This window comes from Triticum urartu, chromosome 2A (assembly GCF_056163025.1).
Source record: "Triticum urartu cultivar PI428250 chromosome 2A, HENAU_Tu73, whole genome shotgun sequence".
NCBI lineage: Eukaryota > Viridiplantae > Streptophyta > Magnoliopsida > Poales > Poaceae > Triticum > Triticum urartu.
Genome location: NC_141874.1, coordinates 36,403,899 through 36,429,719, shown reverse-complemented (window position 1 = coordinate 36,429,719; position 25,821 = coordinate 36,403,899). Strand labels below are relative to the sequence as shown.

Sequence of the window (25,821 nt, the reverse complement as noted above, 5' to 3'; positions counted from 1 at the left end):
TCGCGGGCCCACGAGTCAGACGCTTATTTGTGTGTTTTTACCCCTTCTAGCCTTTAAATTTCTACACTATTATTTATGATTTCAGAAAAAAGAAGTGTTTAATCTCTATCATGCTTGTGAACTTATAGACATACTACTTGAGTCAAGTGTCATTTCTGGTATTTTTTATCACTTGTACCTCTCTTAACTATGGTCAGAGCGTATTCATCAAACATAATACATCTAACAAAAAAATATATATGTCAATGAAAGAACATTAATTTTAGTTTTTATTAAAGTGAACAGGAGAAAGAAAATCATTCATTAATGAATATTAAATTCAGAAAGTGGATAGAAGAAATTTAAAGTCAGAGAACCCCCTAAAACAATAACCATTTAACGCCATGTCTTTAACGAACATTGCTAGGAAATAATTGAATATAGAACTGCTAAACCGATGGCTAGTAAACTAGAAGCAGTAGTTTCTATCATATCTTCTTTTCATCTAATCCTGATTTTCAATATCTATCTATAAAACAATATACCATCACTTTGTAAATTTAATGAATAGGTGGACACAATAAAGAATTCTTATTGGTAATAGTGGTAGAACTTAGCGGGTAACAATTGGTAAAGGCTTAAAGTTTAATGCAATTTGACAAATGAAATTGCAACTACTAGGGTATATATTATTGTCATTGCAAACTGTTCTTCTGCAAATCAAGCATAAATAACTAGTCGGTGTCCATTTCGTAAATATGTGACAAATCTTTTTCAGCGGTGAACATTTTATACTTCCTCCATTCTAAAATATAGTGCGCCCGCGCTTCACGAGGTCTAACTTTGACCATAAATTTAACCAACGAGACCGACTGTGGTGGAAGAAAAAAATTGTATAATTGAAAACTTCTTTCGAATACGAATTCACTGATATAACTTTTGCTCCCGCCGCAATCGGTCTTGGTAGTTAAATTTACGGTCAAAGTTGAAGCACGAGGATAGAGGAAGCACTACATTATGGAATGGAGGAAGTAAGTATATGATTAAAAAATAAAATTAAGTGAACTAACCTTTAGACAAAATATTTTTAGAATTTTGAAATATACAAAAGGTTAGAAAGGGGAAAGCTTGGAAAGGAAGAAAATATAACAGAAACAACAACAAATTTTTTTGGACGCCCATGGAAGCACGCTTTCATATACGTACGTAATACTTTTTACGAAACTTAGAGCAACTCCAACCGGGTGACCCAAACAGATGCGCGGTTTGTCCGCCTTTTGTTCGTTTGGATCGGCATGTCCGTCCAATTTTTTGTTTGGGCCAGCTGTGCGCCCAACACGGGCTTGCAGACATTTTTTGTTTGGATCGGCGGGCTTGCAGACATTTTTTTTATCGTTTTTGACACATATGTATAAAATTTGACCCTAGATTAACATAGTTCAATAAAAATAAAAATATTGCATAGTTCGAGAATCATATAAATATCTCATAGTTTACAAGCCAAATAAACATTAAATTGTCTCAAATACTCTTATTATTTTCGGGACGGTGACCAAGGCACATAATTATAGACATGTTACGATGAAATTACCCTTGGCAAATTTATTGGTAGTGGCAAGTAAATCAGTTAGTCCAAAAAAGTAAGAGATACATGCAATCGACAAAGAGATACTTTTCCTCTTTTGCTACAAGGAGAGATACAGACAATCAGGAGAGAGATAATTTCCTTTTTTTGGAGGGCTAACAATGGAATTATAAGAAATTAGAAGAAATGCACCTTACATTCTGAAATTTTGTCAAAAAACAAATAATCCTTATATAAAGGAACGGAGGGAGTGCATTTGAAAGTAAAGTGCCGATACATCTATTGGTTGCCAACATGAGTCCATATATACTCAACCAAATCATCTTGCAGCTGAATGTGAGTTTCCCAATCACACATTTGATGATGAAACTCGGTGAACTGTGCATACGTTGCCGCTCCTCCATGCGTAGGCACAACGTTGTCACCCTGAAACTAAACCCCTTGGTTGTAGAGACGTTTTGGACGCTCATTCTCTACGATCATGTTGTGCATGATCACACATGCAGTCATCGCCTTTCCAAAGATTCTGGGTGCTCCAAGTTCATGTAGGATACCGAACAATGCCCAATCGAGATTGCAAAACACCAAAGGCACGCTCCACATCCTTCCTAGCACTCTCTTGCTCTTGGAAAAAAATCTCTTTCTCTTCTCTCCTACAGGGTTGGGAATTGTCTTGGCAAGAGTAGTCTACTGTGGGTAGGTATCGTCAGTTAGATAGTATCCTTTGTTGTAGTGGTGGCCACCGATCTCAACATTGACCTTCGGGCAATTTCCTTGTGCCATCCTAGGAAACACTGGAGAGCGCTGGAGCACATTGATATCGGTGTGAGATCCGGCCACGCCGAAGAAAGAGTGCTAAATCCAGAGATCTTGTGAAGCAACGGCCTCAAGTATGGCAGTGCAAGCTTGGATATGGCATTTATATTGCCCCTGCTAAGCAGAATGACAATTTTTCCACTTCCAATGCATATACAATCTATACTACAAAGCATCCCCGAAAACCCCCTGCTGGCATTCATTGCCATCAACCGTGGTGTATCAGTGACAATTGGCTCTTTCAAACACTCTGAGCCAAACACAGCTATATATGACAGTCTTGCAGAACCTATACACGGTGAATCTCCCGTCTTGCCCAGTATTAAAGGTTGGCAACCAAGTGGCAGAAAGTGAGCCCACCACGATGGGCCGGCGTCCGGCGTGCTGGCTGGGTGTTGCTCCTGGCGCACTCATGGTGTGTGGTCGACGAAATATAAGGCAAGCCGCCCTCCGCTCCGGTGTTGCGGGAGGAGCAGCTCCAGCGATGGCATCGTGGTCGTCCATGGCCTGGTTGGTTTTGTCGGGAGAAGTCTTGTGCAGGCGTGGGTGCTTGCTGGGTGATGCCGAGCGGCGAGCACGGTGGCAGGGCAGAAGTAGTGGCCGGTGCTGCCTTTTTTTAGAACGAAGACGTCAGATGCGTCCGGCTTTAAATTAATAAAGCCCCAACGGCAGAGTAACACCAATAAGTCTTACAACACCCAGAAGCCACACCGGCCCACGCATAAGGTTCGGACGGAGCTTAAGAAGCTACATGCGCATTACAAGGCTTAGCCCGTACAGAGCGCGCAGGCTTGTCAAGCACTCAAAAGAGACCACGGAGACCACCGTAGTCACGGCTCCCTAGCCGCTGCATACACATGCAGGATTCGTTCTTGAGCGATCTTGATCAAATCAGCATCCTTGTGCCTCCCCAACGGACTCCACTGCTGCAAAAGGACATTGCATTTGAAGATGATATTAGCCGGATGCGTTGGGAAAGTACCCTCAATCGTGAGTTTATTCCTAGTAAGCCACATGGACCAAAGAAGTGCCCCAACACAACTCCACACGACCCGTTTTCGTTGGGCCTTGCAACACGTCTAAAATGTGAATAAGCTCGGCTGCCGAGCGGGGGTCCCAATGGACCCCAGCCGCCGACCGCACTGTGCTCCACACGAACTGCGCTAAGGGGCACCGAGAGAAAACGTGGTTCGCATCCTCTGGGTCCCCACACAACGCGCATGGACCATTGGCCGGACCATTGCGTTTGGCCACGTTCAGGGAGGTGGGAAGCTTATCACGGAACAATTGCCAAAAAAATAGTTTGATCTTCAGTGGTAACCGCGCTTTCCATAACCCTGCAACCACAAGTTGCGACGGCCCCGGGCACAGCTTTCGGTATAAAGAGTTGACCGAGAACTTCCCCGAGCTGGTGTGTGCCCAGCTCACCGAGTCCAGTTGGTCCGAAAGGTCCACCCGATCGATCAACTGCCGCAGGGCCACTAGGCTGGCCTGCTCTTGCCCCTGGAGTTCACGTTTGAACTAAATCTCCGGAGGAGTTGATCGCAGCGCATCGGCCACTGACATGCCTGGATCCACCGCGATGTCGTACAGATCTCGGAATTCCTCCCATAAGGGGCGGGTTCCTATCCATAGATCTGTCCAGAAACGTGTTGATCGACCATCCCCAATCGAGAATTTAGCCCCCAAGGCAAAGGCCGACTTGATCGTCTGGAGATCATTCCAAAAAGGCGAGCCCCTTGCCCTACCCTCAAAGAAATTCCCATTCGGGAAGTATTTGGCCCTGAGGAGATCAACCCACAGACCGGACGCCCCCTGGACAACTTTCCAGATCCACTTACACATCATAGCGATGTTAAGCAGTCTCAAGTTGGTGATCCCAAGGCCCCCCAAGTCCTTGGGTCGACACACCCAGGCCCATTTAACCATATGGTATTTACGGCTCGGGCTAGTTCCTTCCCAAAAGAACGTAGCGCGGAGTGTGTCAAACTTCGCATGCACCCCTTCTGCAAGCAAAAACAGGCCCATAGCAAACATTGGCAAGGAAGAGAGACTTGAGTTCGTGAGAACTAGCCTGGCCGCTTTTGAAAGGAATTTACCCCTCCAAGGACACACCCTACCCCTCACCTTAGCACACAGAGGTTCCCAATCCTCCATCGTAGGTCTTTTGGTGTCAACTGGGAGGCCAAGGTATGTCAGCGGGAATTTGCCCACCTTGCAATTGAGCAAATCGGCTATGCGCCTACCCTCCTCCGGCTCAACCCCCATCGTGAGCACCTCACATTTGTGGAAATTTATTTTGAGCCCCAACATGAGCACAAAACAAATAAGAATCACCTTGACCGACGCAATGTTGTGGTGCTCTGGGCGAAACAAAAGCAGCGTGTCATCTGCGTATTGTAGATACGTCACTCCCCCTGGAATGAGGTGGCCTACCAACCCTTGGATGTGGCCAGCCCCGGCCGCTTTCCGAAGCATTGCGGACAGAGCATCTACAACAAAATTGAACAGGAGTGGGGACATCGGGTCACCCTGCCTGAGTCCGCGTTTGTTCCGGAAGAAAGGCCCTATTTCTCCGTTCACCGCAACTGCAGTTTGGCCTCCCGACACCAATTGCATAATTCGGTGTACCCAAACCGCGGAAAAGCCTCTACTGGTAAGCACCTGTCACAAGAAATCCCAATTCACACGATCGTATGCTTTTTCGAAATCAAGTTTCAACAACACCGCCGATTCCTTAGTGCGCTTAAGTTCATGAACAATCTCTTGAAGGGCGAGCGGTCCCTCTAAAATGTTGCGACCGCGAATGAAAGCAGATTGGTTACGATTAATCGAGCGGTGCGCTATCGGTCCTAGTCTATTGGCGCATGCTTTAGCACAAATTTTGAAAGGCACGTTAATGAGCGCAATCGGCCGGAATAGTCTAATGTTGTCTGCCCCTTGGACCTTCGGGATGAGCGTTAAGACTCCAAAATTGAGGCGCGATATGTCAACCATCCCCCGCATGAAGCCGTTGCATATCTTGAAAATAGGGCCCCTAAGGAGAGGCCAGAAGCGCTTGAACATAGCCACCGGCCACCCGTCTGGCCCGGCGCCGTGTCCACTTTCATACCAAGAAGAGCGGCGTCAATCTCTTCTGGCAGGAACGCGAGACCCAGCGCGTCGTTCTCACAGCCCAACACACGTTACGAGTCCTCCCAAATGTCCGCATGAAGGCCCGCCCCCTGGGCCTCACACGTACCCATCAAATTGATGTAGAACTCATATATGTGTCGAGAGATGTCCTCCTGTCGCAACAGAAGCCCCTGCTCTGATTGCAACCTCGGGATGGAGCACTTCCGACGACGCCCGTTAGCATAAGCTTGGAAATACTTAGTGTTGGTGTCGCCCTTCAGTATCCATTTCAGACCACTTCGTCGGCGCCAGTATTCTTCCTCCGCGCGAAGTGAAGCTTCGACCTGACCCTCCAGATCATAGCGATGAGCCCATTCCTGCTCCGAAAAGGCCCGAGCATCAACCATAGCATCAATCCTTGCGATTTCCGCTAGGATCGCGGCTCGCTGCTCTTTGTCACTCCTCCCTAGGTTTGCACCCCATCCCTTGAGGCTAGCCCTGAGCCGACCCCCAACCGCGTTCCAAAATTCCATCGGGCCCCTCTGGGGTCCTATCGAATTAACACACGCCCACCATTTCTCCCTGAAAATCTCCTCGAAGCCTGGTACTTCGAACCAGGCAGTTTCAAAGAAGAAGCGTGCGCTGCGCCGCATCCTCTCCTCCCCCGAGGAATAGACGAGGGCCGGTGCTGCCTCTCGGGGCTTGCGACGCGAGTGAGTGGTTCTTATGAGCTGGAGCTGTGCGCTTCGGCGTCGCTGGCGGCTGCAGCAACGATGGTGCCGCCGCAATTGCGTTTGAATCACACACCGACACGAAAACCCTTGGTGCGGACTCACCTCCGGGTCCTCCGCCCCCTACCTGAATGCATGCTCGAAAAAAGGGGGATCCACCATGGTGCATGGCCTCTACTTCCTCCGACCACGAAGCGTCAACTTTTTTTGCTTTTTACTATGTTTTGTATTCTTTTTCTCATTTGTGTTCGCCATTTTTTCTCTTATTTTCTGTGATCCTTAAATATTTAGCACTACATGAGCCAAGTCTCATTTCTCTTAATTTTTCATTTATTTGTATTTCACTTACTATGGACCGGATCTACAGGGTAGAAGACATCACGTCACTCTACAAATCATTACTTCACTCATTCTCAATTCTTTTTCTTTTTCTTTTTTTGCGGATGACTCACTCATTCTCAATATGGTTTTATATTATGATGCCTAAGTATAATTGTTGGCATTTTGACGAAACAAGATTCAAATAAACTCTAGAAACAAAGTAAAAATCCGAAAAATTAACAACTTTAGGAAATAATATACCTCTACATGGTGTGTGAATAACTTTGAAAGATGGTCGTTGGATGAAGCCAATCTGACAGTGTAGAGATGCCAAATACGAGCACTACTGGCCGTTGGATATCATCTACATTCCACCAAATTCTGCCACATGTACAATTTAGAAGACTCCATGGTTGAACTTAAGCATAATGCACAAACCTCAAAACACAAACACTTCTCCTTTGTTCTAGAATCTTTCGTATCATAATTGTCCAAAAAAAATTCTAGATGAATAGCCATTATTTGTTTTTACTTTATGCTTGACAACGCACGATTCCATGAATCTTAAATAGATTATTTTTTTATAAAAACTAATTGATTTTGAATGAGTTGAACTATAAGAATTAAACGAACATCTACATCATGCATATATGATTCAAAGCTTACATGCTAGTGTGGTATTTATTTATAATTTAGTTGCCAAATCTCATGCTTGCAATGCACGTGTACCATACTAGTAGAAAATAATTCAACAATAACCAAAAGAAAAAGATTTGCTACTCATAAACTGAGAAAGGGCTCATCTATAAATAACTAAAAAGTCAAAAACTTGGGTAAGAGAATTTGAAATGTTAGAGAATCCACTACTATAGCAAACACTTCATTTACTCAAGTTTGAACAGACATTAAGAAAAAAAATCGAGTACAAACTATCAACCTGGCGGCTAGTTCTTATCAGCAGTTGTAGAACTTGGCCGGCAATAATCCCCAAAAAATTTGAATGCAACATGACAATTCAAAATGCAACAACTATGGTATTACTCTTATTGCAAACTGTTTTTCACACGTCACGCATTATGTCTTCACAAATAAGCACCAGAACGGGGAATTTTTCACTAGAGAAGGCCTAGAAAGAGACGTTAAGGTTTGCAGTTGATCAAGTGGTGCAGATGAGCAATATATGAATATATCATCACCAAATCACAACCAAAAATGGAACGTTTCAGGGTTGCATTACACAGCAAGTCAAAATATCAGTTGATTAGTCTGCTGTTTACCAGGCACCCAGCCACAAATTTGAAAGTAGACCATCGCAAGTGCAGCACAGCGAGCAACAAATACCACCACACGTCATAGTTTGCATCAAAAAGCGAGTCCACTTCTCCACGGAAACTATAAGCTCAGCTGTCCTCCTCCCTCACCGTGAACGGGTCCTCGAAGGAGAAATCTGCCCCGACTCTCAGGCTCCAAGGATTGCCGCCTTCAGGACGGCTACTGCAGATGATGCACTTTTTGCAGGATTTACTTGCCAGGTTTCTAGCGCTGTATTGCGCCTTGACAAGCGCCTCGTCCGTCGAGAACGGCGTGAAGCTTGGATTGGCCATGAAAATAGCTACCATCTCCAGCACGCACGCACTCTGAAAGACGAACTCCAGGAAACCAACCTCGCCTCGGCCACCTTTGAACTCACGGAAAGTCACCATGTTGATGCGCGAGACGACGTTCTCAATGGGACCAGACTCCTCCCAGAACTTGACGGTGAGGGGCTCACCAGTGGGTTCATCACATTTTTTACTCTGCACAAAATTAGATTAATCAGTCAACCTGTTAAGCTACGATAGAGAGTAGGATCGGGAAAGGGTTCACCGGTAGCCGGAAGTTTAAAACTAGTATCGACAGGAGTGCGAGATGATTGACAGTCAAGCATACCAGCACGATTAAGATGATCAAGAATATACTAGCGTTGGGAAAGAAAAAGGCTAGAGGAATCTCGAACAATAGCAATGCCTAAGAAATGATGAAGGAGTCCTAGGTCAGTCATAGAAAATTCAGATCTAAGAAGAGAGACAATATGATCTAAGAACTTTTGAGAGGATGCGGTAAGAATGATATCATCTACATAGAGAAGTAAATAGGCAGTGTCAGAAGTTTGATGATGCACAAAAAGAGAGGTGTCGGAGAGAGATGGAGTGAAGCCTATTGTTTGGATGAAGGAGGAGAAGCGTTGAAACCAAGCTCGTGGGGCCTGTTTAAGACCGTAGAGAGATTTCTGAAGAAGACATACATGTGTTGGAAAGGATGGATTTTCAAAACCCAGAGGTTGCTGGCAGTAGACAGTTTCTTGAAGGGAACCATGGAGGAAAGCATTTTTAACATCAAGTTGGTGAATAGGCCAGGAAGAGGAGACATCAACACTAAGAACGGTGCGAATGGTGCTAGGTTTAACAACAGGAGAAAATGTTTCTTCGTAATCAATTCCTTGTTGCTGAGAAAAGCCACGACAAACCCACCTGGCAAAAATCCATTTGCCAGAAACAATATTTGTATTGGGAGGACGAGGAACAAGTTGCCAGGTGTTGTTTTGAAGTAAAGCATTATATTCTTCTTGCATGGCAGCGGCCCAGTTGGGATCAAGTAGAGCAGTTTTGTAATTCTTTGGGAGGGAAGTGAGAGATACAGAGGTATGAAGGTTTAGGCGGTTTTGGGGTTGATGAAATCCTGATTTGGCCCTAGTACGCATGCGATGATCATTAATCGGGGCTGCTGTAGGAATAGCACGAGGGGGTATGGTGGGTACGGGTGAGTCCGGCGCAGCAGAAGAGTCGGACGAAGGACCATGGCTAGATGATGGAGTGGGAGTAGGGGTCAGGTGTTGGAAATATGCCCTAGAGGCAATAATAAATTGGTTATTATTATATTTCCTTGTTCATGATAATCGTTTATTATCCATGCTAGAATTGTATTGATAGGAAACTCAAATACATGTGTGGATACATAGACAACACCATGTCCCTAGTAAGCCTCTAGTTTACTAGCTCGTTGATCAATAGATGGTTACAGTTTCCTAACCATGGACATTGGATGTCATTGATAATGGGATCACATCATTAGGAGAATGATGTGATGGACAAGACCCAATCCTAAGTGTAGCACAAGATCGTGTAGTTCGTATGCTAAAGCTTTTCTAATGTCAAGTATCATTTCCTTAGACCATGAGATTGTGCAACTCCCGGATACCGTAGGAGTGCTTTGGGTGTGCCAAACATCACAACATAACTGGGTGGCTATAATGGTGCACTACGGGTATCTCCGAAAGTGTTTTTTGGGTTAGCACGAATCGAGACTGGGATTTGTCACTCCGTGTAAACGGAGAGGTATCTCTGGGCCCACTCGGTAGGACATCATCATAATGTGCACAATGTGATCAAGGAGTTGATCACGGGATGGTGTGTTACGGAACGAGTAAAGAGACTTGCCGGTAACGAGATTGAACAAGGTATCGGGATACCGACGATCGAATCTCGGGCAAGTATCGTACCAATAGACAAAGGGAATTGTATATGGGATTGATTGAATCCTTGACATCGTGGTTCATATGATGAGATCATCGTGGAGCATGTGGGAACCAACATGGGTATCCAGATCCCGCTGTTGGTTATTGACCCGAGAGTTGTCTCGGCCATGTCTGCATGACTCCCGAGCCCGTAGGGTCTACACACTTAAGGTTCGATGACGCTAGGGTTATAGGGAAAGTATGTACGCGGTTACCGAATGTTGTTCGGAGTCCTGGATGAGATCTTGGACGTCACGAGGAGTTCCGGAATGGTCCGGAGGTAAAGATTGATATATAGGAAGTATGGTTTTGGCCACCGGAAATGTTCCGAGCATCACCGGTAGTGTACCGGGACCACCGGAGGGGTCCGGGGGTCCACCGGGAGGGGCCACGGGCCCCATAGGTATACATGGGCCTATAGTGAGAAGGGACCAGCCCCTAGGTGGGCTGGGGCGCCTCCCACCAAGGCCCAAGGCGCCTCCAAGAGGGGAGGGGGCAAACCCTAGGGCAGATGGGCCCTAAGGCCCACCCCAGGTGCGCCTCCCCCTCTCCCCCTTGTGGCCGCCACCCTAGATGGGTTCAGGGGCTGCCGCACCCCTTGGGGTGGGAACCCTAGAAGGGGCGCAGCCCCCTCCCCTCCCCCTATATATACTTGAGGTATGGGGGCTGCCCAACATACGATTTGATCTCTCTCTTGGCGCAGCCCTACCCCTCTCCCTTCTCGTCTCTCGTAGTGCTTGGCGAAGCCCTGCTGGAGTCCCGCGCTCCTCCACCACCACCACGCCGTCGTGCTGCTGCTGGACGGAGTCTTCCCAACCTCTCCTTCTCCCCTTGCTGGATCAAGGCGTGGGAGACGTCACCGGGCTGCACGTGTGTTGAACGCGGAGGCGCCGTGGTTCGGCGCTTAGATTGGAATCAACCGCAATCTGAATCGCTACGAGTACGACTCCTTCATCCGCTTTCTTGCAACGCTTTCGCTTAGCGATCTACATGGGTATGTAGATGCACTCCCCTTCCCCTCGTTGCTAGATTACTCCATAGATTGATCTTGGTGATGTGTAGAAAATTTTAAATTTCTGCTATAATCCCCAACAGTGGCATCATGAGCTAGGTCTATGTGTAGTTTCTATGCACGAGTAGAACACAAGTTGTTGTGGGCGTCGATTTTGTCAATTTACTTGCCGTTACTAGTATTATCTTGATTCGGCGGCATCGTGGGATGAAGCGGCCCGGACCGACCTTACACGTACTCTTACGTGAGACAGGTTCCACCGACTGATATGCACTAGTTGCATAAGGTGGCTAGCGGGTGTCTGTCTCTCCCACTTTAGTCGGATCGGATTCGATGAAAAGGGTCCTTATGAAGGGTAAATAGAAATTGGCATATCACGTTGTGGTTTTGGCGTAGGTAAGAAACGTTCTTGCTAGAAACCTATAGCAGCCACGTAAAAACTTGCAACAACAATTAGAGGACGTCTAACTTGTTTTTGCGGCATATGCCGTGTGATGTGATATGGCCAAAAGGATGTGATGAATGATATATGTGATGTATGAGATTGATCATGTTATTGTAATAGGAATCACGACTTGCATGTCGATGAGTATGACAACCGACAGGAGCCATAGGAGTTGTCTTAATTTATTGATGACCTGCGTGTCAACATAAACGTCATGTAATTACTTTACTTTATTGCTAAAGCATTAGCCATAGTAGTAGAAGTAATAGATGACAAGACAACTTCAAGAAGACACGATGATGGAGATCATGATGATGGAGATCATGGTGTCATGTCGGTGACAACGATGATCATGGAGCCGAAAAGATGGAGATCGTAAGGAGCAAAATGATATTGGCCATATCATGTCACTATTTGATTGCATGTGATGTTTACCATGTTTTACATCTTATTTGCTTAGAACAACGGTAGCTTAAATAAGATGATCCCTCGTAATAATTTCAAGAAAGTGTTCCCCCTAACTGTGCACCGTTGCGAAGGTTTGTTGTTTCGAAGCACCACGTGATGATCGGGTGTGATAGATTCTAACGTTCGAATACAACGGGTGTAAGCTAGATTTACACATGCAATACACTTAGGTTGACTTGACGAGCCTAGCATGTACAGACATGGCCTCGAAACACGGAAGACCGGAAGGTCGAACATGAGTCGTATAGAAGATAAGATCAACATGAAGATGTTCACCGATGATGACCCCTGTTCAAGAATTCATCCGATTAACTAGTTAACTTGCCGATTAATCCCTACTCATAGGGTCACCGAGTAGCTGATAAACCAAAAAATCATCCGATTAATTGATTAAATGGCCGATTAACTTGCCGATTAGCCGATTAATCCCCTACTCGCTGGCCAACCGAGCAGCTACCAGTTAATGATTTCCTCAACAATGATGATGACTAGTCCGTCTCACGTGATGATCGGACACGGCCTAGTTGACTCGGATCATGTTTCACTTAGATGACTAGAGGGATGTCTATCTGAGTGGGAGTTCATTGAATAATTTGATTAGATGAACTTAATTATCATGAACATAGTCTAAATTTTCTTTGCAAATATGTTGTAGATAAATGGCTCACGTTGTAGCTCCCTGTTTCAATACATTCCTAGAGAAAGACCAAGTTGAAAGATATTATAAGCAATGATGCACACTGGGTCCGTAGTCCGAGGAGTGTCCTCACTGCTACGCAGAAGGCTTACGTCTTTGATGCACCGCTCGATGTGCAAACCCCTACAACGTCGTCTGTGGATGTTGTGAACACCTGACAGACACATCCTGATGACTACTTGATAGTTTAGTGCGCCATACTTTACGGCTTAGAATCAGGATTCCAATGACGTTTTGAACGCCATAAGACATATGAGATGTTCCAAGAGCTGAAATTGGGATTTCAGGCTCATGCCCGTGTTGAGAGGTATGAGACCTCTGACAAGTTCTTTTGCCAACAAGATGGAGGAGAATAGCTCGGCTAGTGAGCATGTGCTCAGAATGTCTGGGTGCTACAATCACTTAAATCAAGTGGGAGTTAAACTTCCAGATAAGACAGTGATTGATAGAGTTCTCTAGCCACTATCACTAAGCTACTAGATCTTCGTGATGAACTATGACATGCAAGGGATGGAGTTGATCCCGGAGCTGTTCGCGGTGCTTAAGACCGCAAAAGGTAGAAATCAAGAAGGAGCATCAAGTGTTGATGGTTTAACAAAACCACTGGTTTCAAGAAGGGCAAGGACTAGAAGGGAAACTTCATGGATGGCAAACCAGTTGTCGCTCCAGTGAAGGAACCCAAGGTTGAACCCAAACCCGAGACTAAGTGCTTCTATTGTAAGGGGAACGGTCACTGGTAGCGGAATTACCCCAAATGCATGGTAGATAAGAAGGCTGGCAACTTCAACAAAGTATATATGTGTTATTATGTGTACCTCAATAGTACTCCTGGTAGCACCTGGGTATTGGATACCGGTTCAGTTGCTATTATTGGTGACTTGAAGCAAAAGCTACGGACTAAACGGAGACTGGCTAAGAGCGAGGTGACGATGTGTGTTGGAAGTGTTTCCAAAGTTGATGAGATCACCATCGCACGCTCCATCTGCCTTCGGGATTAGTATTGAACCTAGATAAATGTTATCAGGTGTCTACGTTGAGCATGAATATGATTAGATCATGTTCATTGTAATATTGTTATTCATTTAAGTTAGAGAATACTGGTTATTCTGTTTACATGAATAATACATTTCATGGTCATGCACCCTTTGTGAATGGTTCATTGAATCTCGGTCGTGGTAATACACATGTTCACGCCAAAATATGTAGAGTTAATAATGATAGTACCACTTTCTTGTGGCACTGCCGCTTAGGTCATATTGGCGTAAGATGCATGAAGAAACTCCATATCGATGGATGTTTGGAGTCACTTGATTTTGAATCACTTGAAACATGCGAGCCATGCCTCATGGGCAGGATGACTAAGACCCCGTTTTCAGGTACAATGAAATGGGCAAGTGACTTGTTGGAAATCATACATGCTGATGCGTGTGATCCAATGAGAATTGAAGCGTGCGGTGGATATCGCTATTTTCTCATCTTCACTGACGATTTGGGTAGATATAGGTATATTTACTTAATGAAGCACAAGTCTGAAACATTTAAAAAGTTCAAGCGATTTTAGAGTGAAGTTAAGAATCATCATAACAAGAAGATCATGTTCCTACGATCTGATCAAAGGGGATTTTCTGAGATATGAGTTTGGCAATCACTTAAGGCATTGTGGAATTGTTTCGCAGTTGAAGCCACCTGGAACACCACAGCGTAATGGTGTGTCCGGACGTCGTAATCGAACCTTATGAGATATGGTGCGATCTATGATGTCTCTTACCGATCTACCACTATTATTTTGAGGTTATGCATTAGAGACAGCTGCATTCACTTTTAGATAGGACACCATATAAGTCCGTTGAGACGACGTCGTATGAACATTGGTTTGGCAAGAAACCAAAGTTATCGTTTCTTAATGTTTGAGGTTGCGATGCTTAAGGCTTTAGCCGGAGAAGCTTGAACCCAAAAGCGGACAAACACATCTTCATAGGATACCCAAAGGTGATAGTTGGGTATACCTTCTATCTCAGATCTGAGGGAAAATTGTTTGTCGCTAAGAACGGGTCCTTTCTCGAGAAGGAGTTTCTCTCGAAAGAATTGAGTGGGAGGAAGATAGTGTTGGAAATATGCCCTAGAGGCAATAATAAATTGATTATTATTATATTTCCTTGTTCATGATAATCGTTTATTATCCATGCTATAATTGTATTGATAGGAAACTCAGATACATGTGTGGATACATAGACAACACCATGTCCCTAGTGAGCCTCTAGTTGACTAGCTCGTTGATCAATAGATGGTTACGGTTTCCTGACCATGGACATTGGATGTCGTTGATAACGGGATCACATCATTAGGAGAATGATGTGATGGACAAGACCCAATCCTAAGCCTAGCACAAAGATCGTGTAGTTCGTATGCTAAAGCTTTTCTAATGTCAAGTATCATTTCCTTAGACCATGAGATTGTGCAACTCCCGGATACCGTAGGAGTGCTTTGGGTGTATCAAACGTCACAACGTAACTGGGTGATTATAAAGGTGCATTACAGGTATCTCTGAAAGTGTCTGTTGGGTTGGCACGAATCGAGACTGGGATTTGTCACTCCATGTAAGCGGAGAGGTATCTCTGGGCCCACTCGGTAGGACATCATCATATGCGCAATGTGACCAAGGAGTTGATCACGGGATGATGTGTTACGGAACGAGTAAAGAGACTTGCCGGTAACGAGATTGAACTAGGTATTGGATACCGACGATCGAATCTCGGGCAAGTAACATACCGCTAGACAAAGGGAATTGTATACGGGATTGATTAAGTCCTTGACATCGTGGTTCATCCGATGACATCATCGTGGAACATGTGGGAGCCATCATGGGTATCCAGATCCCGCTGTTGGTTATTGACAGGAGAACGTCTCGGTCATGTCTGCATGTCTCCCGAACCCGTAGGGTCTACACACTTAAGGTTCAGTGACGCTAGGGTTATGAAGATATGTGTATGCAGTAACCCGAATATTGTTTGGAGTCCCGGATGAGATCCCGGACGTCACGAGGAGTTCCGGAATGGTCCGGAGGTAAAGATTTATATATAGGAAGTCCTGTTTCGGCCATCGGGATAAGTTTCGGGGTCATCGGTATTGTATCGGGACCACCGGAAGGGTCCCGGGGGCCCACCGGGTGGGGCCACCTATCCCGGAGGGTCCCATGGGCTGAAGTGGGAAGGGATCCAGCCCAAAGTGGGCTGGGGCGCCACTTCCCTTATGGCCCATGCGCCTAGGGTGAAGGGGGAAACCCTAAGGAAGAGTCCCAAGGAGGGAAGGCACCTCCTAGGTGCCTTGGGGGGGAGGACTCCTCCCCTGGCCGCCGCCCCCCTGGAGATTGGATCTCCTAGGGGCTGGCGCACCCCCCCCCTTGGGATTCCTATATATAGTAGGGTAGGAGGGCCTCTCAAACACACCTTTTGCCTTTGGTGCAGCCCCTCCCTCTCTCCCCGTTACGTCTCTCTCTCGTAGTATAGGCGAAGCCCTGCTACTGTGACGCCCTGCATCCACCACCACGCCGTCGTGCTGCTGGATCTTCATCAACCTCTCCCTCTCTCCTTGCTGGATCAAGGCGTGGGAGACGTCATCGGGTTGTACGTGTGTTGAACGCGGAGGTGCCGTCCGTTCGGCACTAGGATCATCGGTGATCTGAATCACGACGAGTACGACTCCATCAACCCCGTTCACTTGAACGCTTCCGCTTAGCGATCTACAAGGGTATGTAGATGCACTCTCCTTCCCCTCGTTGCTGGTTTCTCCATAGATAGATCTTGGTGATACGTAGGAAAATTTTGAATTTATGCTACGTTCCCCAACAGTGGCATCATGAGCTAGGTCTATTGCGTAGATTCTATGCACGAGTAGAACACAAAGTAGTTGTGGGCGTTGATTTTGTTCAATATGCTTGCCGTTACTAGTCTTATCTTGATTCGGCGGCATCGTGGGATGAAGCGGCCCGGACCGACCTTACACGTATTCTTACGTGAGAGTGGTTCCACCGACTGACATGCACTAGTTGCATAAGGTGGCTAGCGGGTGTCTGTCTCTCCTACTTTAGTCGGATCGGATTCGATGAAAAGGGTCCTTATGAAGGGTAAATAGCAATTGGCATATCACGTTGTGGTTTTGCGTAGGTAAGAAACGTTCTTGCTAGAAACCCATAGCTGCCACATAAAACATGCAAACAACAATTAGAGGACGTCTAACTTGTTTTTGCAGGGTATGCTATGTGATGTGATATGGCCAAAAGGATGTGATGAATGATATATGTGATGTATGAGATTGATCATGTTCTTGTAATAGATGATCATGGAGCCCCAAGATGAAGATCAAAGGAGCTATATGATATTGGCCATATCATGTCACTATTATTTGATTGCATATGATGTTTATCATGTTTATACATCTTATTTGCTTAGAACGACGGTAGTAAATAAGATGATCCCTCATTATAATTTCAAGAAAGTGTTCCCCCTAACTGTGCACCGTTGCTACAGTTCATCGTTTCGAAGCACCAGGTGATGATCGGGTGTGATAGATCCTTACGTTCACATACAACGGGTGTAAGACAGATTTACACACGCAATACACTTAGGTTGACTTGACGAGCCTAGCATGTGCATAGACATGGCCTCGGAACACAGAAGACCGAAAGGTCGAGCATGAGTCGTATGGTAGATACGATCAACATGAAGATGTTCACCGACGTTGACTAGTCCGTCTCACGTGATGATCGGACACGGCCTAGTTCACTCGGATCATGTAATCACTTAGATGACTAGAGGGATGTCTATCTAAGTGGGAGTTCATAAGATGAACTTAATTATCCTGAACATAGTCAAAAGGTTTTTGCAAATTATGTCGTAGCTCGCGCTTTAGTTCTACTGTTTAGATATGTTCCTAGAGAAAAATTTAGTTGAAAGTTGATAGTAGCAATTATGCGGACTAGGTCCGTAAACTGAGGATTGTCCTCATTGCTTCATAGAAGGCTTATGTCCTTAATGCACCGCTCAGTGTGCTGAACCTCGAACGTTGTCTGTGGATGTTGCGAACATCTGACATACACGTTTTGATAACTACATGATAGTTCAGTTAGACGGTTTAGAGTTGAGGCACCAAAGACGGTTTTGAAACGTCACGAAACATATGAGATGTTTTGAGGGCTGAAATTGGAATTACAGGCTCGTGCCCACGTCAAGAGGTATAAGACCTCCGACGATTTTCTTAACCTGTAAACTAAGGAGAAAAGCTCAATTGTTGAGCTTGTGCTTAGATTGTCGGAGTACAACAATCGCTTGAATCAAGTGGGAGTTGATCTTCCAGATAAGATAGTGATGTTTCTCCGAAGTCATTACCACCAAGCTGATAGAGCTTCGTGATGAACTATAATATATCGGGGACATGTATGATGATCCTTGAGATGTTCGTGATGTTTGACACCACGAAAGTAGAAATCAAGAAGGAGCATCAATTGTTGATGGTTGGTGAAACCACTAGTTTCAAGAAGGGCAAGGGCAAGAAGGGATACTTCATGAAACAACAAATCAGTTGCTGCTCTAATGAAGAAACCCAAGGTTGAACCCAAACCCGAGACTAAGTGCTTCTGTAATAAGGGGAACAACCATTGGGGCAGAATTACCCTAGATACTTGGTAGATTAGAAGGCTGGCAAGGTCGATAGAAGTATATTGGATATACATTATGTTAATGTGTCCTTTTACTAGTACTCCCAGTAGCACCAGGGTATTAGATACCGGTTCAGTTGCTAAGTGTTAGTAACTCGAAATAAAAGCTACGGAATAAACGGAGACTAGCTAAAGGTGAGCTGACGATATGTGTTGGAAATGTTTCCAATGTTGATATGATCAAGCATCGCACGCTCCCTCTACAATCGAGATTGGTGTTTGCGTTGAGCATAGACATGATTGGATTATGTCTATCGCAATACAGTTATTCATTTAAGGAGAATAATGGTTACTCTGTTTATTTGAATAATACCTTCAAATGGTCTTACACCTGAAATGAATGGTTTATTGAATCTCGATCGTAGTGATACACATGTTCATGCCAAAAGATAGTAATGATAGTACCACCTACTTGTGGCACTGCCACGTAAGTCATATCGGTATAAAACGCATGAAGAAGCTCCATGTTGATGGATCTTTGGGCTCACTCATTTTTGAAAAGTTTGAGACATGCGAACCATGTCTATTGGTATATATGCATGAAGAAACTCCATGCAAATGGACCGTTTTGTACTCGCTAGATTTTGAATCACTTGAGACATGCAAATCATACCACATGGGCAAGATGGCTGAAAGCCTCGGTTTCAGTAAAATGGAACTAGAAAGCAACTTGTTGGAAGTAATACATTTTTGATGTGTGCAGTCCAATGAGTGCTGAGGCATGTAGTGGATATCGTTATGTTTTTACTTCACAGATGATTTGAGTAGATGTAGAGTATATTTACTTGATGAATCACAAGTCTGAATTATTGAAAGGTTCAAGTAATTTCAGTGTGAAGTTGAAAGATCATCGTGACAAGAGGATAAAAGATCTATTATATGATCATAGAGATGAATATCTGAATTGCGAGTTTGGCACGGAATTAAGACATTGTGGAAATTGTTTCACAACTAATACAGCCTGGAACACCATAGTGTGATGGTGTGTCCGAACATCATAACTGCACCCTATTGGATATGATGCATACCGTGATGTTTCTTATCGAATTACCACGGTAGTTTATGGGTTAGGCATTAGAGACAACCACATTCACTTTAAATAGGGCACCACGTAATTCCGATGATATGACACCGTATGAACTATGGTTTAGAGAAACCTAAGCTGTCATTTCTTAAAAGTTGGGGACTGCGACGCTTATGTGAAAAAGTTTCAGGCTGATAAGCTCGAACACAAAGCGGATAAATGCATCTTCATAGGACACCCAAAACAGTTGGGTATACCTCCTGTCTCAGATTCGAAAGCAATAAGGGATTGTTTCTAGAATTAGGTCCTTTCTCGAGGAAAAGTTTCTCTCGAAAGAATTGAGTGGGAGGATGGTGGAGACTTGATGAGGTTATTGAACCGTCTCTTCAACTAGTGTGTGGCAGGGCACAGGAAGTTGTTCCTGTGGCACCTACACCAATTGAAGTGGAAGCTTATGATATTGATCATGAGACTTCGGATCAAGTCACTCCCAAACCTCGTGGGATGACAAGGATGCGTACTACTTCAGAGTGGTACGTAATCCTATCTTGGAAGTCATGTTGCTAGACAACAATGAACCTACGAGCTATGGAGAAGCGATGGTGGGCCTGGATTCCGATAAATGGCTTGAGGCCATATAATCCGAGAGAGGATCCATGTATGAAAACAAAGTGTAGACTTTGGAAGAACTACTTGATGGTCGTAAGGCTGTTGAGTGTAGATGGATTTTAAAAGGAATACGGACAATGATGGTAAAATGTCACCATTAAGAAAGCTCGACTTGTCGTTAAGATGTTTTCTGACAAGTTCAAGGAGTTGACTACGGTGAGATTTTCTCACTCGTAGCGATGCTAAGAGTCTGTTGGAATTATATTAGCGATTACTGCATTATTTATGAAATCTTGCAGATAGGATGTCAAAACATTGTTTCCTCGACGATTTTCTTGAGGAAAGGTTGTATGTGATACAACCGGAAGGTTTTGTCAATCCTGAAAGATGCTGATAAGTATGCAAAGCTCCAGCAATCCTTCTAAGGACTGGAGTAAGCATCTCGGAGTTGGAATGTATGCTTTGATGATGATCAAAGATTTTGGGTTTATACAAAGTTTATGAGAAACTTGTGTTTCCAAAGAAGTGAGTGGGAGCACTATAGAATTTCTGATAAGTATATGTTGACATATTGTTGATCAGAAATGATGTAGAATTTCTGGAAAGCATATAGGGTTATTGGGAAAGTATTTTTCAATGGAAAGCCTGGATTAAGCTACTTGAACATTAAGCATCAAGATCTATAAGGATAGATGAAAACGCATAATGGTACTTTCAAATGAGCACATGCCTTGACGTGATCTTGAAGGTGTTCAAGATGGATCAGTCAAAGAAGGAGTTCTTGCCTGAGTTGTAAGGTATGAAGTTAAGACTTAAAGCTCGACCGCGGCAGAATAGAGAGAAAGGACGAAGGTCGTCCCCTATGCTTAAGACATAGGCTCTATAGTATGCTATGCTGTGTACCGCACCTGAAGTGTGCCTTGCCATGAGTCAGTCAAGGGGTACCAGAGTGATCCAAGAATGGATCACAGGACAGCAGTCAAAGTTATCCTTAGTAACTAGTGGACTAAGGAATTTTCTCGGTTATGGAGGTGTTAAAAAGAGTTCGTTGTAAAGGGTTACGTCGATGCAAGCTTAACACCTATCCGGATAGCTCTGAGTAGAGATACCGGATGCATATAATGGAGCAATAATTTAGAATAGCTCCAAGTGGAACAGTTATTTGGAATAAGCTCCAAATAGAACGTGGTAGCTACATCTAGGAGATGACATAGAGATTTGTAAAGCACACACGGATCTGAAAGGTTCGGACCCGTTGACTAAAACCTCTCTCACAAGCAACATGATCAAACCTAAAACTCATTGAGTGTTAATCACATGGTGATGTGAACTAGATTACTGACTCTAGTAAACTCTTGGGTGTTAGTCACATGGCGATGTGACCTGTGAGTGTTAATCACATGGCGATGTGAACTAGATTATCGACTCTAGTGCAAGTGGGAGACTGTTGGAAATATGCCCTAGAGGCAATAATAAATTGATTATTATTATATTTCCTTGTTCATGATAATCGTTTATTATCCATGCTATAATTGTATTGATAGGAAACTCAGATACATGTGTGGATACATAGACAACACCATGTCCCTAGTGAGCCTCTAGTTGACTAGCTCGTTGATCAATAGATGGTTACGGTTTCCTGACCATGGACATTGGATTTCGTTGATAACGGGATCACATCATTAGGAGAATGATGTGATGGACAAGACCCAATCCTAAGCCAAGCACAAAGATCGTGTAGTTCGTATGCTAAAGCTTTTCTAATGTCAAGTATCATTTCCTTAGACCATGAGATTGTGCAACTCCCGGATACCGTAGGAGTGCTTTGGGTGTATCAAACGTCACAACGTAACTGGGTGATTATAAAGGTGCATTACAGGTATCTCCGAAAGTGTCTGTTGGGTAGGCACGAATCGAGACTGGGATTTGTCACTCCTTGTAAGCGGAGAGGTATCTCTGGGCCCACTCGGTAGGACATCATCATATGCGCAATGTGACCAAGGAGTTGATCACGGGATGATGTGTTACGGAACGAGTAAAGAGACTTGCCGGTAACGAGATTGAACTAGGTATTGGATACCGACGATGGAATCTCGGGCAAGTAACATACCGCTAGACAAAGGGAATTGTATACGGGATTGATTAAGTCCTTGACATCGTGGTTCATCCGATGAGATCATCGTGGAACATGTGGGAGCCATCATGGGTATCCAGATCCCGCTGTTGGTTATTGACAGGAGAACGTCTCGGTCATGTCTGCATGTCTCCCGAACCCGTAGGGTCTACACACTTAAGGTTCGGTGACGCTAGGGTTATGAAGATATGTGTATGCAGTAACCCGAATATTTTTCGGAGTCCCGGATGAGATCCCGGACGTCACGAGGAGTTCCGGAATGGTCCGGAGGTAAAGATTTATATATAGGAAGTCCTGTTTTGGCCATCGGGACAAGTTTTGGGGTCATCGGTATTGTACCGGGACCACCGGAAGGGTCCCGGGGGCCCACCGGGTGGGGCCACCTATCCCGGAGGGTCCCATGGGCTGAAGTGGGAAGGGATCCAGCCCAAAGTGGGCTGGGGCGCCACTTCCCTTATGGCCCATGCGCCTAGGGTGAAGGGGGAAACCCTAAGGAAGAGTCCCAAGGAGGGAAGGCACCTCCTAGGTGCCTTGGGGGGGGAGGACTCCTCCCCTGGCCGCTGCCCCCCTGGAGATTGGATCTCCTAGGGGCTGGCGCACCCCCCCCTTGGGATTCCTATATATAGTAGGGTAGGAGGGCCTCTCAAACACACCTTTTGCCTTTGGTGCAGCCCCTCCCTCTCTCCCCGTTACGTCTCTCTCTCGTAGTATAGGCGAAGCCCTGCTACTGTGACGCCCTGCATCCACCACCACGCCGTCGTGCTGCTGAATCTTCATCAACCTCTCCCTCTCTCCTTGCTGGATCAAGGCGTGGGAGACGTCATCGGGCTGTACGTGTGTTGAACGCGGAGGTGCCGTCCGTTCGGCACTAGGATCATCGGTGATCTGAATCACAACGAGTACGACTCCATCAACCCCGTTCACTTGAACGCTTCCGCTTAGCGATCTACAAGGGTATGTAGATGCACTCTCCTTCCCCTCGTTGCTGGTTTCTCCATAGATAGATCTTGGTGATACGTAGGAAAATTTTGAATTTATGCTACGTTCCCCAACAGATAGAACTTGATGAGGTTGTCGAACCTTTACTTCAACCAGAGAGTGATGCAACACAGGAAGATGTTTTCTGTGGCGCCTACGTCTGCTGAATAGGAAGTTAATGATAGTGATCATGAAGCTTCGGATCAAGTTGCTATCGAACCTCGTAGGTCGACAAGGATATGTACTGCTCCTGAGTGGTACGGTAATCCTGTCTTAGATATCATGTTGTTAGACAACAATGAACCTACGAGCTGTGGAGAAACGATGGTGGGCCCGTATTCCGACAAATGGTTAGAAGCCATGAAATTCGAGATAGGATCCATGTATCAGAACAAAGTATGGACTTTGGTGGACTTGCCCAATGATCGGCAAGCCATTGAGAATAAATGGATCTTTAAGAAGAAGACAAACGCGGACGGTAATGTCACCGTCTATGAAGCACGACTTGTGGAAAAGAGTTTCTCACAAGTTCAAGGAGTTGACTACGATGAGATTTTCTCACCCGTAGCGATGCTTAAGTCCGTCGGAATCATGTTAGCATTAGCTGTATTTTTTGATTATGAAATCTGACAGATGGATGTCAAAAAAAAGTTTTCTTACTAGTTTTCGTAAGAAAGAGTTGTATTGGATACAATCAAAGTTTTTGTCAATCCTAAGGATGCTAAAAGGTATGCTAGCTCTAGCGATCCGTCTATGGACTAGAGCGAGCATCTCGGAGTCGGAATATATGCTTTGATGGAGTGATCAAAGCTTTTAGGTTTATACAATGTTTGCTAGAAACTTGTATTTACAAGAAAGTGAGTGGGAGCACTACAACATTTCTGATAAGTATATGTGGATGACATATTGTTGATTCGAAATGATGTAGAATTTCTGGAAAGCATAAACGGTTGTTTGAAGCGTGTTTTTCAAAGGAAGACCTGGATAAAGCTGCTTACATATTGGGCATCAAGATCTATAGAGATAGATCAAAATGCCTGATGATACTTTCAAAGAACGCACACCTTGACATGTTTTTGAAGGAGTTCAAAATAGATCAGTCAAAGAAGGGGTTCTTGCCTGAGTTGTAAGGTGTGAAGTTGAGTAAGACTTGAAGACTGACCACGGCAGAAGAAAGAGGAAGGACGAAGGTCTTCCCCTATGCTCTTGTCATAGGCTCTATACAGTATGCCATGCTGAGTACCGCACCAGATGAGTGCCATGCCACATGTCTGGCAAGAGGGTACAAAGGTGATCTAGGAGTGGATCACCAGATAGCGGTCAAAATTATCCTTAGAGGAATAAGGAAATGTTTCTCGGTTATGGAGGTGATAAAGAGTTCGACGTAAAGAGTTACGTCGATGCAAGCTTGACACCTATCCGAATAGCTCTGAGTAGAGATACCGGATACGTATAATGGAGCAACAATTTGGAATAGATCCAAGTGGAATGTGGTAGCAGCATCTGCGATATGACATAAAGTTTTGCGAAATACATAGGGATCATTAATAATGGGATCACATTATTAGGAGAATGATGTGATGGACAAGACCCAATCCTAAGCCTAGCACAAGATCGTGTAGTTCGTATGCTAAAGCTTTTCTAATGTCAAGTATCATTCCCTTAGACCATGAGATTGTGCAACTCCCGGATACCGCAGGAGTGCTTTGGGTGTGCCAAACGTCACAATGTAACTGGGTGGCTATAAAGGTGCACTATGGGTATCTCCGAAAGTGTCTGTTGGGTTGGCACGAATCGAGACTGGGATTTGTCACTCCGTGTAAACGGAGAGGTATCTCTGGGCCCACTCGGTAGGACATCATCATAATGTGCACAATGTGATCAAGGAGTTGATCACGGGATAATGTGTTACGGAACAAGTAAAGAGACTTGCCGGTAACGAGATTGAACAAGGTATAGGGATACCGACGATCGAATCTCGGGCAAGTATCGTACCAATAGACAAAGGGAATTGTATACGGGATTGATTGAATCCTTGACATCGTGGTTCATCCGATGAGATCATCGTGGAGCATGTGGGAACCAACATGGGTATCCAGATCCCGTTGTTGGTTATTGACCATAGAGTTGTCTCGGCCATGTCTACATGACTCCCGAGCCCGTAGGGTCTACACACTTAAGGTTCGATGACGCTAGGGTTATACGGAAACTATGTACACGGTTACCGAATGTTGTTCGGAGTCCCGGATGAGATCCCGGACGTCACGAGGAGTTCCAGAATGGTCCGGAGGTAAAGATTGATATATAGGAAGTATGGTTTTGGCCACCGGAAGTGTTCCGGGCATCACCGGTAGTGTACCGGGACCACCGGAGGGGTCCGGGGGTTCACCGGGAGGGGCCACGGGCCCCGGAGGCATACATGGGCCTATAGTGAGAAGGGACCAGCCCCTAGGTGGGCTGGGGCGCCTCCCACCAAGGCCCAAGGCGCCTCCAAGAGGGGAGGGGGGCAAACCCTAGGGCAGATGGGCCCTAAGGCCCACCCCAGGTGCGCCTCCCCCTCTCCCCCTTGTGGCCGCCACCCTAGATGGGATCAAGGGCTGCCGCACCCCTTGGGGTGGGAACCCTAGAAGGGGCGCAGCCCC

The 25,821-nt window shown here is 45.2% G+C and overlaps 1 pseudogene; it reads right to left on the bottom strand.

The window, feature by feature from the left end:
- Positions 1-7,946: 7,946 nt before the first annotated feature.
- LOC147983330 (F-box/LRR-repeat protein At3g26922-like) overlaps positions 7,947-25,821 on the bottom strand; it is a 48,339-nt pseudogene continuing 30,464 nt past the window's right edge.